The sequence below is a fragment of the Xenopus laevis genome, chromosome 4L (genome assembly GCF_017654675.1).
Source record: "Xenopus laevis strain J_2021 chromosome 4L, Xenopus_laevis_v10.1, whole genome shotgun sequence".
Classification (NCBI taxonomy): domain Eukaryota; kingdom Metazoa; phylum Chordata; class Amphibia; order Anura; family Pipidae; genus Xenopus; species Xenopus laevis.
Genome location: NC_054377.1, coordinates 57822115 through 57838193, shown reverse-complemented (window position 1 = coordinate 57838193; position 16079 = coordinate 57822115).

Sequence of the window (16079 nt, the reverse complement as noted above, 5' to 3'; positions counted from 1 at the left end):
TCTTTATTTCTTTTGGAAATGTATGAGCATTTCCTTGTCCACATTATTAAATAGCATAAAGGTGATGATCCCAAATTGTTCTTCATGTATGACTTTTATACTTTTTCCCATTTTCCCATTTTCCATGACCTCGCCATTCAGCGGCTAACATTTGATCTCATCATAATCTTGAATGAACCATTTCGGAAAGTCCATTTTTGTCAGTATGTAATGAGATTGCTATCCCTAGCAAATGCATTTGAACAGCATTGGAAAATGTTGATTTTCAGGACAGAAAAAGACTCATTTGATAGAATTGTATGAGAGTAACATATAATTTAGCTTGAACAAATGCAATTCAGTCTTGAGTGTCTGGCTTCCCACCAGCACATACAAATGCAAAACTAAAAAAGTGACAAGACAGGTGCCGTATTCAACATATCAATAAACATCCAAAATGGGATTCTTGCTTTTCGTGTGCAAAGTTCGGTAAAAGCTGTAACTCCTTCACAAAAACCTTCTAAATCAAATTTCCATTTATGAATTTCTTTCATGCATTGGAGGACGTACCCTGGCAGCACTCCCAAGTCTGGGGAACATCAAATGACTGAGTTTTCAGATATTTAAAAATATGCTTTTTGGAGCAATTTAACAGTAGGATATAGTTTTATATTCATGTAATGTTTTACCAGGCTAGCACAAGTCCAACACAGTCAAATAAGAAGGAGAAAATGATGCAGGACTGTAAAGACTAAAGTGCTTAACTATTCATTTGAGTTCTTTAATAATATGACCACAGAATGTTCAAATCTACTTGGGGATATCTATAAAGTGTATTAACACTGGTTTTCAGATCAGCCTTGTGTAGTGGCTATTAATAGCCCTCTGTACATGGATTAACATGCTTGGCTTTAGATGAATGTGTCAGGTATAGTAATACAGGTATGGGATCCGTTATCTGGAAACAGGTTATCCAGAAAGCTCAGAATTATGGAAAGGCCATTTCCCACAGACTTTATTTTATCCAAATAATCCAAATTTTTAAAACGTATTTCCTTTTACTCTGTAATAATAAAACAGTACCTTGTACTTGATTGAGGATATTATTAATCTTTATTGGAAGCTAAAGCAGCCTATTGGGTTTATGTAATTTTCTAGTAGACAAGAAAACCCCAGGCCATGAGCATTCTAGATAACAGGTCCCATACCTGTATGGTGTCAGTCACAAGAAAAAAGGTGACCATTCACTTATAGATCCACTCACTTGGCAAGGAAAAAGGTTTTTGCAGGCATTTTTTCACTACTATGCTAAAGTGAGATAATTGAAAGCTGATCTTAGTAGGCACATGGCCCAGACTAAATTAAGTGAGTAAGACCAAACCTGTCATGGGGCCTGGGAGAAGGATGCGCAATCTTACATCCAGACATGCTGGCTCCTGGATTCGGCTGCTGTGGCGCACTCCTGCGCATGTCCTGACACAGTATGGTGGGCCATTTTCTTGAAGTACAGTACACATTGTATGATACATACATTTGTTTTGGCAATTAGAGAGTGTGCTTTGTTGAAATGCCTATTGATTTGAAACACATGTTTTGTCACTGAACCTTCAGAAATATCTGTTGTCATCTGTAGACACAAGACGACTGTATGTATATATATATATCCTTATATACATATATCTTTATATATATATATATATATATATATATACATGTCTTGAGAAAGGTCCAGACTGGACCGAAACGTTGACAAATAAACTTCACTTTGCTTGATCTCATTATGAAGTCCTGGAGTGCGTCATTCCTTGGAATACGACTATCTACACCAGTGATCCCCAACCAGTAGCTCGTGAGTAACATGTTGCTCTCCAACCCCTTGAATGTTGCTCCCAGTGGCCTCAAAGCAGGTGATTCTTTTTGAATTCCAGGCTTGGAGGCAAGTTTTGGTTGTATAAAAACCAGGTGTACTGCCCAACAGAGCCTTAGTGTAGGTTGACAATCCTCATAGGGGCTACCATATAGCCAATCACAGCACTTATTTGGCACCCCAAGAACATTTTTCATGCTTGTGTTGCTCTCCAACTCCTTTTACTTCTGAATGTTGCTCACGGGTTCAAAAGGTTGGGGATCCCTGATCTACACTATATATGACAGCACCTAGGCAGTAAAACTCTGCTGGATTGGAGTGCACCACAGCCTGAACTGTATGTATATATATATATATATATATATATATATATATATATATATATATATATATATATAATCCTCCAATGAAGAAGCCACACTCACAGGTCTTGTCCAAATGTATAAACTGTTTATTTAAGAAACGAACGTTTCGGCTGCATCTCAGCCTTTTGTCAAACAGTTTATACATTTGGACAAGACCTGTGAGTGCCCTTTTTTGTAAAATTTAAGGTTATTATAAGTTTTTTGAGGAGTTCCATGACCATATAAAAACACAAGGCCAATGGCCTGGGTAATGTAACAGTAGTATAAGGTCTAGTAAACCATAACAACCAATCAGAGGTTAGTATTAATTGCCTGGGTCTATTAGTTTGTTTGACCAGTAAATGATAATTTAATTTCCCCATACGACTGTTTATTAATTTAGCATTACAAAAATCTTGTAGTATGCATGTTTTAGATTCAGAAACAAATCTGTTTTATATTCATTTCAGTTTTCAGTAAATGCTGCTACACAAAAGAGGGCACTATAGCTCTGCTGGAACTAAGTATATTAGCATTACATGAATTGAATGTCTGGCTGAATGTTTTCTTCTCTCTCAGGTCACTCCTTGCTACACAGAAACTTCTCTACAAAAAGACTGTAAAAAAAAATGAAAAAGATAATATGTGCGCTCTTAGTTTTATTACCTTAAAAGAATGCACAATGTATCATGAAAAATATGTTTTTATCCTTAAGGACCAGACATTATCAGGAATACACTGCATACACTTTTTCTCTCTTCCTCTCCACATCTTCTCACCCAGTTAAAGTGGCTTGAAATTTGCACACAGTATTCTTTAGATGTTCTGCATTGAGATATTATAAGTACACAGAGAAAATACTTGGTAAAATTGTGTTGCTTTCAATGTTTAGTTACAGCAACTAAAGCAAAATTTCACCTTTTGCTTTCAAAGTTATAAAGTGGTCTACATTAAAAAGTAATTTCCAAATATTTTGGATTACGGGAAGACCATCTCTCATGAAGTCCATTTTACGCAAATAAAGAGAGATTTTTAAAAGTATTTACTTTCTTCTCTGTAGTAATAACACAGGACCTTTTACTTAAACCCAACTAAGATATCATTAATCCATATTGGTGGCAAAACAATCCTGTTGGGTTTATTTAATGTTTAAAATATGTTTAACCGACTTAATGGTATGGAGGTCCAAATAATAGAAAGATCCCTTATCCCAATAGTATGAATGGTCAGAACAGCAGGAAATGGTGCATCTCATCTAATGATGCACCTTGAGCTTGCTGACATTGTGCCAGCGTTGCAACACATCCATAGTACATGGATTATGGTCAGGATCCTAGCCATAATTGTACATTTCATAGATATTACTGTATGTGTTGACCAGCTTAATAGTTCCCCTTGTACCAGCTTGGAATGAGGACAGAAGTTGCAGGTAAGTAATTAATAGGTATTCATTGGTGGGTGCCTTAGAGGAACTAATACAGTTTCTTCTTTTACAGGGATTCACTGTAGCAAGAGATTTGGAAGAAGATCTTCACTGAAATTTGCAGGAAAGTAGAACTGTATTGGCAAAAGTAAATATCCTGAAAGGATGGTAGTAATAATGTCCTTATATCCACAGGAACAAGAAGTCAGAGAGGCAGGTAAGTTTAACTGTAGTTAGTGAAAGCAAGAAGGTGAAATAAAAGCAATATCATATACAAAACAGACCATGTGAAGCCAGGAAGTCAGTCCATCTAGACAACTGTGCCAATAGGCAGAAGTGTGAGGGAATTCCAAGGTTCACAGGACACACTAGCACAAAGTGGCAAATTATATTATTGTACCTGCAGCCATGGGCACCAAGGATTGGAGAGTTTAGTTTAGCCACAAGTCTGGAATGGAGATCTGGAGGTGGGACCAGCGCCTATCACTATGAAATAGAAATACACAGACTTATTTCCTTTGGAATTTAGTAAGGCTACTTTCATAATTTTAATATCAAATATGTTTATGTGTCTTGAAACGACACATATTTTCATCTGTACACCAAGTTTACCAATGCAGTCAGGGGAAGTAAGGGTAGTATTATGAGACAGAGAAATTATATTTTAATTGTGATTATTTATTACTACCAACAGCAACTGGTGGCTGGTGGCCTTAAAGTTATACTCCTCCAAGAGATTGTTATGCCCCCCCATACTCAATATTCTCATAGACCTTTATATAACATTGTTTTATACCATGTTCTCCAATAAAAAGTCATATTGTAAACAATTATTTTAGGGGTCTGGGATATGTATTTACCAGAATTACAGCTAAATATACAGTAGAACCCCCATTTTACATCTCCTGATTTTATGTTTCCCCTCATTTTACATTGTTGTTTTGTGGTCCCACTTACAGTATATATTATGCACAATAAATTTCCCTGATTTTACATTTTCCTGGATTTTACACCATTTTTTCTGGTCCCCTGAAAAACATAACATCGGAGTTCTACTGTATTATACATTGGTTATTGCCTGTTTTACTAAAATACCATTTTTGTGCTTTATCTAAAACACCAGATGGAACAATGTTTCAGTCATCTGCATTTGCTTTACAGTACTTTAGAATTATTCTCTAAGTGATACAGAAACCGAGGATAGTATCAGTATTACTTTCTCTGCTTTGTTCTTTATAAAAAATTCTGAGCCCTTCTCCTCACGTTCTTTTCTGAGCCCTTGTCCTCACGTTCTTTCCTGGAAATGCCCATGCCAGACACCAGCCCTCCTTCTACCAAGCTGCTATGGTAAAAATATAGTTGTCATACCAGTCTTGGTGTAGGAGCACTGACATCAACTCAGGGCAAGTGTTGCTTTGTTAGTGGGGTAACTGGAGGAGAAGTGTTGGAGCCAATTACTTGTTTATACTGGAAGAACAAACAGAAGGCAAGGAAGGCAGTGAATGTTTTTAAAGTACACATTTAAAAAAAATTATCAGTAACTGGAGTAACTAGAAATTACAGAGCCACGCACAAAATTAATTTTAGGGTACACTTATACTTTGGTTACTGCTTATCAGTCAGTGCTCCATTGGGCCCCCTATGTCTGCTTGATGCCTAATCAATTAGTCTGAGTATTACTTAAGAATAAAGGTCAATCTCTCATACTCAGCTGTCTCAGCTGTCATATCTCCTGTATATTAATGCAGTTATTTTATCATATTATTTGATCTTCTATAAAGGGAAAAACAGGATGCCTAATGCCTATGCATATGCCTGTGCATATGGAGTTATCAACTGGAGCTGCATGTGTCCTCACTACTGAACAGAAAATTAAAAGTTTGGACAGAAGTATCAGTAGTTGCTTTGTTAATAACCTTAGCCCATTTTTGGCTAGCTGTACTTCCAACAGGAGTCCTTTTACTCTCATTTACAATATATTCATACAGTTATAAACTTTTACAACAGAATAGGAGCATCAAGTCATAGCATTAGATGTTTGTATTTTCTTACATTACTAAAACTGCGCTGTAAACTGCTGATTTTTGCTGTTCCAACTAAGCCCAATAACAAATAAATAGTGATGGCCGAATTTATTCGCCAGGCGCAATTTGCGGCGAATTTGCGTGATTCGCCGCCACCGAATAAATTTGCGAAACGGCCGCAAAAATTCACTGGCGAAAATTCACTGGAGTCAAAAAATATTGTCGCCGGTGTAAAAAACGGCCGCCTGCGTCAAAAACGAGGCGCAAATTTGCCCGTCACTACAAATAAATATTGTATAATTAGTGCATAATATGCTCATAGTATATCCTTTTTCATTAACACAAAACTCATCTAAAAATGACTAATTCCCTCTCAGTACATAGGATTCACTTGGAGAATGGAGAAATACCAGGTGTTGCAATAGCCCTGCAGCTGCAACACCTGAGAGAAAGCAGTAGTCCATGATAATGTTCATTAGGCACTGAAGTGCCAGAAGGGCTAAGTCAAAGTGCATTTTTGAAGAGCCAGAAATTGATGGTTTTCTCATTTAAAAATGGCCATTGTCAACATTGTTAACTGTTCAAAATTCCAATGCACCTGTGAGTCCTTCACTTTTATGTTAAGCAGATAATTATATCACTAGCATCAAATAGCACTCATCCAGGAATCATAGAAGTCAAAGCAATTTGGCTCAGATGTAGAAATAAATGTCACTCTAGATCTCCTCAATTATCTATCAGTGTGTTGAATACAGGTGTGTTGTCTTCGGAGTTGCTTTAAATCTAAAATAATGGCTTTGATTCAGAAACTGCCATTTTGATCCTGTGAATCCTTCATTTGCATACACGGGGCTGTGGCTCTTGCTCAAGTACTGGAAATCACCGTTGTGCTGAGAACAATATTGCCAAGGTTTAGTTTCCAGTGGAAAGCAGTGGCGTGCAAAGCATGGCAAATACCTGCTACTTACATTCATGGTTACATGCTTGAAACGTGAGAAAAAAGAAAACAGCTGGTACCTTTTCTTACACATGATTGAAGGGTTAGGGAACCCTGCAATAGCAAACTAAAGAATACACCAACCAAACAATAATAGTAATTCTGCAAAGAAGATTTAATTTTAAGAAAATATACTATATGCATTAAATCCCACAACTGCTTTGCCTAGGGTTACCACCTGGCCGGTAAAAATTATGCTTGATGCCAATGTTATTAATCGGAAAAAACGGCAAGAATATAGGAAGGCCAGTATTTTTTTCCAGAAAAGGTGGCAACCCTAGCTTTGCCTGACTATATGCAGCATTAAAACTATGTAACAGCAAAGACTCAAATTGTCACATTGCAATTGTGGCCCTCGCTCCACCAGCTCGAGCACGACTTCCGGGTTCCTTTTATAGATCCACGCGACCCACCCTACCGATGATGTCACAAAACAGGCGGGGTGAGCAGGCGCGCGGCTATAAAAGTGGAAGTCTGAAGCCGGCAGTGTAAAATAGCGAGTGGGGAGAGCAGGACAAACAGCTTCACCCAGACCCGCCCGCCACCCACAAATGGCAGTGCGAGGTCGGTTTGAACCCAACTGACCCGCAGGTATCGGGGCGGCCTGCACATCACTACAGCATGGTTTTATGTGTAATAGGTCTTCTTGCACGACTAAATTGATTTATTTTTATGAGAAGGTGAGCAGGGACATCAATTCTGGGATGGCAGTGGATGTGATCTATTTAGACTTTGCTAAAGCATTTGATACAGTGCCACACAAAAGATTACCGGTTAAATTAAGGAATGTTGGCCTGGAGCTAAGTATTTGCACCCGGAAAGAGAACTAGCTAGATTACAAAAAGTGGGCTTTGCATTTTGTCCTTTGCTTTTCAACTTTTTTATTAAAGGGGTGGTTCACCTTCAAACAACTAGTTGTTTTCAGATAGATCACCAGAAATAACGACTTTTTTCAATGACTTTCTATTTTCTATGTGTGACCGTTTTTCTAATTTTGAATCTTGCAAAATTGTAACAGTTTAGAGTCTGCACCCTGCACCCAAACACCAGAGACAGGAACATTCAACTTTAAACTTAGATTTTGGAAAACAGTAAAAAATAAATAATGGAAAGTAATTGAAATAAGTCTTTATTTCTGGGGAAAATTCTAAACACAACTGGATTGAAAGAAGTGTTTGGAAGGTGAACAACCCCTTTAATGGAGGTGGGCATTGAAAGTACTGTTTCTATTTTTGCTGATGATACAAAATTAAGCAGAACTATAGATTAAATGCAGAATGCTGCCACTTTGCAGAGTGATGTGAATAAATTAGAAAACTGGGCAACAAACTGGAGAAGGATCTAGGGGTTTTTGTAGATAACAAGTTGTATAATTCCAGGCAGTGTTATTCTGTGGCCACTAAAGCAAATTAAGTTCTTTCTTGCATAAAACAGGACATAAACTCAAGGGATGAAAACATTATTTTGCCTCTTTATAAGTCCCTGGTAAGGCCTCATCTGGAGTATGCAGTGCAGTTTTGGACTCCAGTCCTTAAGAGGGATATAAATAAGCTGGAGAGAGGGCAGAGAAATGCAACTACACTGGTTAGTGGGATGGAAGACTTAAATTATGAGGGTAGACTGTCAAGGTTGGGGTTGTTTCTTCTGGAAAAAAGGCGCTTGCGAGGGGACATGATTACACTTTACAGGTATATTAGAGGACATTATAGACATTATTAGAGGACATTATAAGGGACCTTTTTACCCATAAAGTGGATCACCGCACCAGAGGCCACCTCTTCAGATTAGAGGAAAAGAACTTTCATTTGAAGCAACGTAGGGGGTTCTTCACAGTGAGGACAGTGAGGTTGTGGAATGCACTGCCGGGTGATGTTGTGATGGCTGATTCTGTTAATTCTGTGGCTTGGATGATTTCTTGGACAGACAATATCAAAGGCTATTGTGATGCTAAACTCTATAGTTACTATAGATATGGGTATATAAAATTTATATAATTCATGTATATAGTATATATAATTTATGTATAGAGTGTATGGAGGGGTCAGTGCCAGTGTGTGTATATATAGATTCTGGGTTTCATTTGGAGGGTTTGAACTTGATAGAGTTTTTTTTTTTTCTGGATCGCAGAAAACTCAATAAAATAGAGTGAAAAACCTGAATCTTTTGAATTTTTAGGCTTTTCCCAAAAATTTAAATAGGTGCCTCTCCCATTGACTTATACAGGACCTCGACAGGTCTGAAAAACATTTGGATCTTAATAAATAACCCCCTTGGTTTCTCCCCCGCTGATGGTTTAGATACATGAAATGCTATATATCACAAAACTTCTTTGGAGGGATTGCAGCTAAAAAACTTTAACTGCAGGGAATAGGCTTTGCCATCACAAGGGTATGATAAAATACAGTTATTTTTACTAAAATGCTTGTGTCAAAAAAAGCAATTCATTATTCTTAGTCTTTGTAGTTATCCCACACTAAGGGGCCTATTTATTAAACCTCGATTTTTTTCTGGTCAAGATTTTAAAGGGGAAAACTCAAATCTTTTGAAGAAAAAACTACATTTTTACGAGATTTATTATACCCCAAAGCTGCTAAAAACCAGAATCAGCTAAAACTTGTAAAAGTCAATGCCAGATGTCCCTGAAGATGTTTCTTGTGATCTGCTATGGTTTTCGTCCAAAAATCTGATCAACGCTCAGAAAACTCAACTTTCTCGAATTGTTGACTAAGTCTTACTAAGGAGGCCTTAGTAAGTAGAAGCGAGTACCCTAAGGTAGGGAAAGGACATTGTAGTAAGTGAAAAAGTAGCATGTCATGCCAGGAAGAGCAGTTGTATACTCCAATGAGGAGATTGCATTGTAGAATTGTTCCCTCCCACCAACCTGGATGGCTAGTGGAAAGGGTAGTGCCTTTATGATTTTGTTATAGGGATTTCCATTTGTGGCACTTGTTTGACTGACCACATCCCTATGATATCAGGCAAATTAATTAATATTTCCACCTCTTTCTGATGGGTGTATGTCAAAAAATAGGTGTAAAGAAGGTGGAGTGGCATCTAATTAGTGACACAGGGGTCAATTACTGCAATCTCAGTCAATAAAAGCTCACACATTGGGAAATAAAAAGCCTTAAGAAATAAATATACCTTCATCCTATTTTACGTAGGACAGTAACAATTAGGGTAAGATTGCTCATCGTTTTTTGTTCTGGGAGAAGAATATATATATATATAACACAGGCAACATAGACTTATACTAAATAGCTATATGAAAGTTAACGCCAGTCTAGCCCAGTAAACCAGGATGTGCCTTTGGGAGACTTTTTTTGTCACTTAGGTTGAAATGGAAGTTTGAGAAAAGGAGTCCAATGGATGTCACAATGTAATATTAGTACAGTTTTCTGCACTGAGCACGTTTGATAAATGATAGCCTTTTGTCTCTGACACCAATTAAAGGCTAAAGAGGTTTGAGTGCTCTGTGAGCTGTGACTGTAGTTCAGAAAACAGGGAAAACTTATGGGACATGGTTTTTATTGTAATTGGAAAAATACAGATGCAATTGAAGATAGTAATGGTGCTCTCTGTACAGATAGTACTTGGGACGGAATAGTAGCACAGTAAATTGGCAAGATACAAGATAGACTTGATAATAAGAATAAAAAAATTCTTCCGGTGGTACCATAAAAGTTAGTTCATTGCAAAATTTAGCCAGATAGCTGATAGCTAAAATGCTATTGGTTTAACTAACCAAACTGCACAAAGCATAGGTGACAGCTCAAAAGACTGCATCTTGCTCATGGTTTGATCTAACAGACATTTAGATGCAAAAATTCTTGGTGCACCTGTTTAACGTGGCATTGCGACATTTCTATTAATGAAAAAAATTGTGTCAGTACCATGTTCAAAGGAGGTCTGTATTTTATATTTTTATGAGAATTCCTTGATTTGAGTTGGATGTTAAATTCACCAGTGCAAGAAGAGTGTGACTGGTGTGGTGTAATCCGATTAAATCAAGATTTTTTAATAATAAATAAACTATGGGAATTTGGTCATGGTTTTTTTTATTTAAATAATGAGATAAATTTGGATTTTAGTAAATAACCTCCTAAGTGTCACATCCCTTATTTTAAGTTAAAAAAATCAGAAAGTGTTGTCCACTATTTTTCTTAGTTGTGTTATACTTCTGTGTGGACATTACTACCTAGTTTTTCTTAAATCCTCCCCTTGGTTTTCTACACAGTTTTTTGGTGATCAGTTAAATATGCCAAAATATTACAATATAATTTTGCATGATATGTACCTATAACTTCTGCAAATCAAGTCCGGTGTTTTCCGGGTAAAGGATTTGCAATTTGGATCACCATAACTTCATTGAAGTTAAATGCCTAATATTTTTTTTAGGGGTAAAAATATTTAGTGCTGGATAAAAAAATAGGAGATGGTTAATTGGTCCTTAAAATCCTTCCCTTTAACACCATTACGTTATGATACATAGAAAAGTGCTGTGCTGAATGTAAGATATTCATTTAGTGTGTATTGGATTCCCACTGATCAGCATTAATGTAAGCATGAGAAAAGGTCACTACTTGAAAACAAATGTTATTCATGCTGAGTCGAGTGTTAAGATTGTTTTTTTTTTTTATAACACAGATCTACTGAAAATCAAATTTTATATATTTTTCCAAAGGCTCATAAAATTGTTATATGTTGGATAAAACTGGGAAAAATATTAATTAATTAAAATTTCCAAGCTTACATAGTTACATAATTAAATCGGATTGAAAAAAGACAAAGTCCATCAAGTTCAAGCCCTCCAAATGAAAACCCAGCATCCATACACACACCCCTCCCTACTTTCACATAAATGATATATACCGATGTCTATACGAACTATAGAATTTAGTATCACAATAGCCTTTGATATTATGTCAATTACAATATTATGATATTATGTAAGCTTAAAAAATTTGTGTGAATCCTGAGCCAGAAAATAATCACAAACAATCCACAGATTGAATGACTAGTAATCATCACCATAGGTTAGGCAAACCAAGCATAAATATGTTTGGGATTTGGCTTCTTGTGGAAATTATTAGACGGCTACAATAAAAGAATCAATCCATAGTTGTAATAAGTATTTTAAAACTGTTCCTTAGAGATAAGGATCTGAATCATTAATTTATTAAGGGAACAGTATGCTAACCGAGAAAAGTAAGGAACACAATGATAAGCTAGAAAAAATGTTCTAATGTATTGTAAATGGTGATAACTGCTAAAGCAATTATCAGTTATAGTCTAATTCAAAAACATTTCCAAAAGCATTTGTGGCACCACACAATAATTCTTCTTCTGTAGCCAACAAAATCATTCAGTATATCAGGCAAATCAGAAATAAATATGGAAAAAGTCTTCCATAAAAGCTTCTTAATGTTACTTTTAAGCTACTGGGCACACAATATATGATACATTACAGGACACTAAGTAAAATTAACTGAAGTTATCCTTCCTGTCTATAATGAACTCATATCTAATATGTAGTGCTGCTTCAAAAAACAGTAAAGGGTTAGAAGTATAACATTTCATGACAGAATCAATGCCTATCAAAGGACAGGAAAAAATGTATCTACCTTATACCAGGATTAGGCTAATGTCACACCAAGGGAACATTTCTTTGAACACAGAAACACCTGCCAGTGATGCCTCCAATAGACTGTAAGGGTAGTGCCAATTGCTCACAATGTCAATTGCCCAGGGCTTTCATATAAATGCTACTTTGCTGGAGAAATATGGACATTTTCTGATTTTGTAAGGGCATTATTTGGATGCAAACATGAAGTCCTTGATTGACCATGTAAACACTCTTCAAAATATTATCAAGTATTCCGGGAGCTGTAGCTTAGCAACATCAAACAGCAATATTGCTCAATAAAACTTTTGCCCCGCTCTCCAGAGATAGCAGCTCCAAAAAAAAAAAATGTTTTAAAGTTCAACCTTTAATAAATTATCCTCTATCTGATGCGCAAGTTACGGGAGTGATAGTTGGCATCTATGTCCTGCCTAAATCCTGTCCAACATTGAATATACTGTAGGAAACAAGAGTTACAGCACCTATTTGCAGGGTAGGTACTGGCGTTAGGCAGAAAAGGCACATGTCTATGGCACAATCCTAGGGGGGCACTGGACATATACTTCTGCTTGCTTCTTCCTGGTCAAGGTTACATAGTTACATAGTTAAATTGGGTTCACCCCCTCCAAATGAAAACCCAGCATCCATGCACACACCCCTCCATACCTTCACATAAATTCTATATACCCATATCTATACTAACTATAGAGTTTAGTATCACAATAGCCTTTGATATTATGTCTGTCCAAGAAATCATCCAAGCCATTCTCAAAGGCATTAACTGAATCAGCCATCACAACATCACCCGGCAGTGCATTCCACAACCTCACTGTCCTGACTGTAAAGAACCACCTACGTTGCTTCAAATGAAAGTTGTTTTCTTCTATTCTGAAGGGGTGGCCTCTGGTACGGTGATCCACTTTATGGGTAAAAAGGTCCCCTGCTATTTGTCTTTTACGTCCTCTAATGTACTTGTAAAGTGTAATCATGTCCCCTTGCAAGTGCCTTTTTTTCCAGAGAAAACAACCCCAACCTTGACAGTCTACCCTCATAACTGCATAGAACCAATATTTTTTACAATTTAATATCATCTGCAAAAACAGAAAGAGTACTTTCAATGCCCAGCTCTAGGTCATTAATAAACACGTTGAAAAGCAAAGGACCAAGTACAGAGCCTTGCGGTACTCCACTAACAACGCTGGTCCAATTAGAAAATGTTCCATTAACCACCACTCTTTGTAGTCTATCTTTTAGCCAGTTCTCTATCCAGCCAACATTCTTTAATTTAACCGATAACCTTCTGTGTGGCACTGCATCAAATGCTTTAGCAAAGTCTAAGTAAATCAGATCCCAGAATCGAGGTCCCTGCTCACCAAAAAGGTTTTGCTTTGCAACGATATTCCTTGCTTACAAGGGGAATATACTGACAAATATATTTATCAAGCAGCATTTTAAAGACATCACATTTTTGTTCCGTGTTTAACCCTGTGAAAAGCCTAATATGTTGCAGAGATGCCCTTATACTGTCGAAGTTTGTGTTTTAGTTATTTCCTTATAAAATTGCCTCTGCAACAGAATCTCAAAGGAGACCATGTTATGATCACTATTCCCTAAATGCTCACCCACACAAATGCTAGAGATGAGTTCAGTATTATTAGTTATTAAAAGATCCAAAAGAGAGTTATTCCTAGTAGGTTCTTGAACGAGCTGGAATAAAAATTTGTCATTCAGCATATTTGCAAACCTACTAGCTTTTTCTGTCTTGGCAACCCCATTACCCCACCCAATGTCTGTATAATTGAAGTCACCCATAGTAATAACTTGACCTAGTTGTGAAGCCGCTTTTATTTGTAAGAGTAGCTGGGCTTCATACTTGACACTTCTACGCGGTGGTTTGTAGCATACACCAATGATAATTTTCTTTGTAACCTTTTTCCCAGTCAAAATCTCTACCGAGAGGGATTCCACTCCCTCACCAGTACCAGCTATGATTATTTCTTTAGTGCATAGCTTTAATTCAGGCATTACATACAAACACACTCCTCCACCCTTTTTTTGATCCCTCTGTCCCACCTAAAAAGGGTGTAACAGTTTAAAATACATTTAAACTGTATGCCCCCCTCACTCCTCCCCATGACCCCTTACTTATCCTACTGCCCCTTCTAACCTAGCTTCCCCATAATTCTTTATCTCATTCACCCCTTTTGCCTAGTTTAAACACCAACCTCTTAGCCATTCTTTCCCCTAGCACAGTGGACCCCCTTCCATTGAGGTGCAATCTGTCCCGACTGTATAAGTTGTACCCTAAGGGAAAATCATCCCAGTGCTCTAGGGACCCAAATCATTGCTTCCTACACCAAGACTTGAGCAAGGCAACCCTAAGCTCCCGCTTTCTTCCTAAACTTGCACGTGGCACGGGCAAAATTTCTGAAAAAATGGAAATTGGAAGATCTTCCCTTAATCTTAGAGCCTAGATCCTTGAACTCACTCTTTAAGGTCTTCCATCTACCATTTATTTTATCATTAGTACCAATATGTACGAAGACAGTTGGGTCATGCCCAGCCCCACCCAATAATTTTTCTACCCGATCAACCACATGCCAAACCCTGGCACCAGGAAGAAAGAAAACCGGCGATCCGGACAACAGATTACCCTATCCTCTTTCATAATAATTGAATCCCCCTACAACCACATGACTCTGCTGTCCTCTCCACCACTACTAGAGAAATTGGTCTCCCAGCTGTTAGAGAGACCAGCCCCATCTAGAATTGCCAATCCAGAGTTCACACTCCCATCTCCTTCAAGATCTCTATCTCATAGCTTCCAAATCAGTGTGCTTTAATATCGATAAATATAAATACATTTAGTTTATTTAGAAGCAAAGTTTTTTCATATTTCATTTTAGCTTGGATCAAATAAATAAACAATAAAGGACAAGGAACAGAGTAAATAATGCAACTGTACTTCTTTGTAACTATTTTCCACATCACTGACTTGTACACAGCTGCCATCTATGTGCAATGCTTTACTTTATTAAACTGACAACATAGAGCTGTTTGCTGTTTTTGCTCCTGTACTGATCAGTTAAGCTTTATATTTTTTTTAGAAGCATTACCTGGATTTAGTTCATTTGTGGTCACATTTAACTCACCAACTGTGCTATAAATCCTGTCAGTGCAGATGCTGAGCAGATAATCAAATCAGTGGGGAGCTCCATCTGCTGAGATATACTTAAACGGGAACCATGCAATTATAAATACATTCCACAAAACTGTAAATTCAATTCTTGAACAGGTTAGGCAAGTGAAAATGTCATATTTTTGAAGTGTTAGTTACTAAGGGATCTACTTTCAACCCCACAAGAGCTGTGTTTGTAACACAATATGCAAAGTGTAGTAAAAATGTACAAGTATGATGTACATATTCCCAGACTGAGGAATATTCATTAATTCTAATATTTTCCTATAGAAGTATGGCCATTGGTTCCTATGTAGGTTCTTAATGATAAAGAAAGGAATCCAGTAGGGAAAAGGTGCCAGCCCCGAAAATTTGCTGGTTTAAGTTTTATCATGGGTTGGCTGCAGAACCAATTTTTGAAACATGGACCCACAACCCACATTTTTACCAACTTGGACCCGTTACCTGATCCGACCCACAACTGCATTATCGGCAACTTGATCTGCAACCCACTTACCGCAATGAAACAGGAAGTGCTGTTGCTCCAGCAGTGTTTCAAATATATTTCTCCTACCATGCAAAAAGTAAAACTCAAGTCCCAACAGAGCTTTCAATTTGAGGGTGTCTTGGGTGTCTTTCTGCTT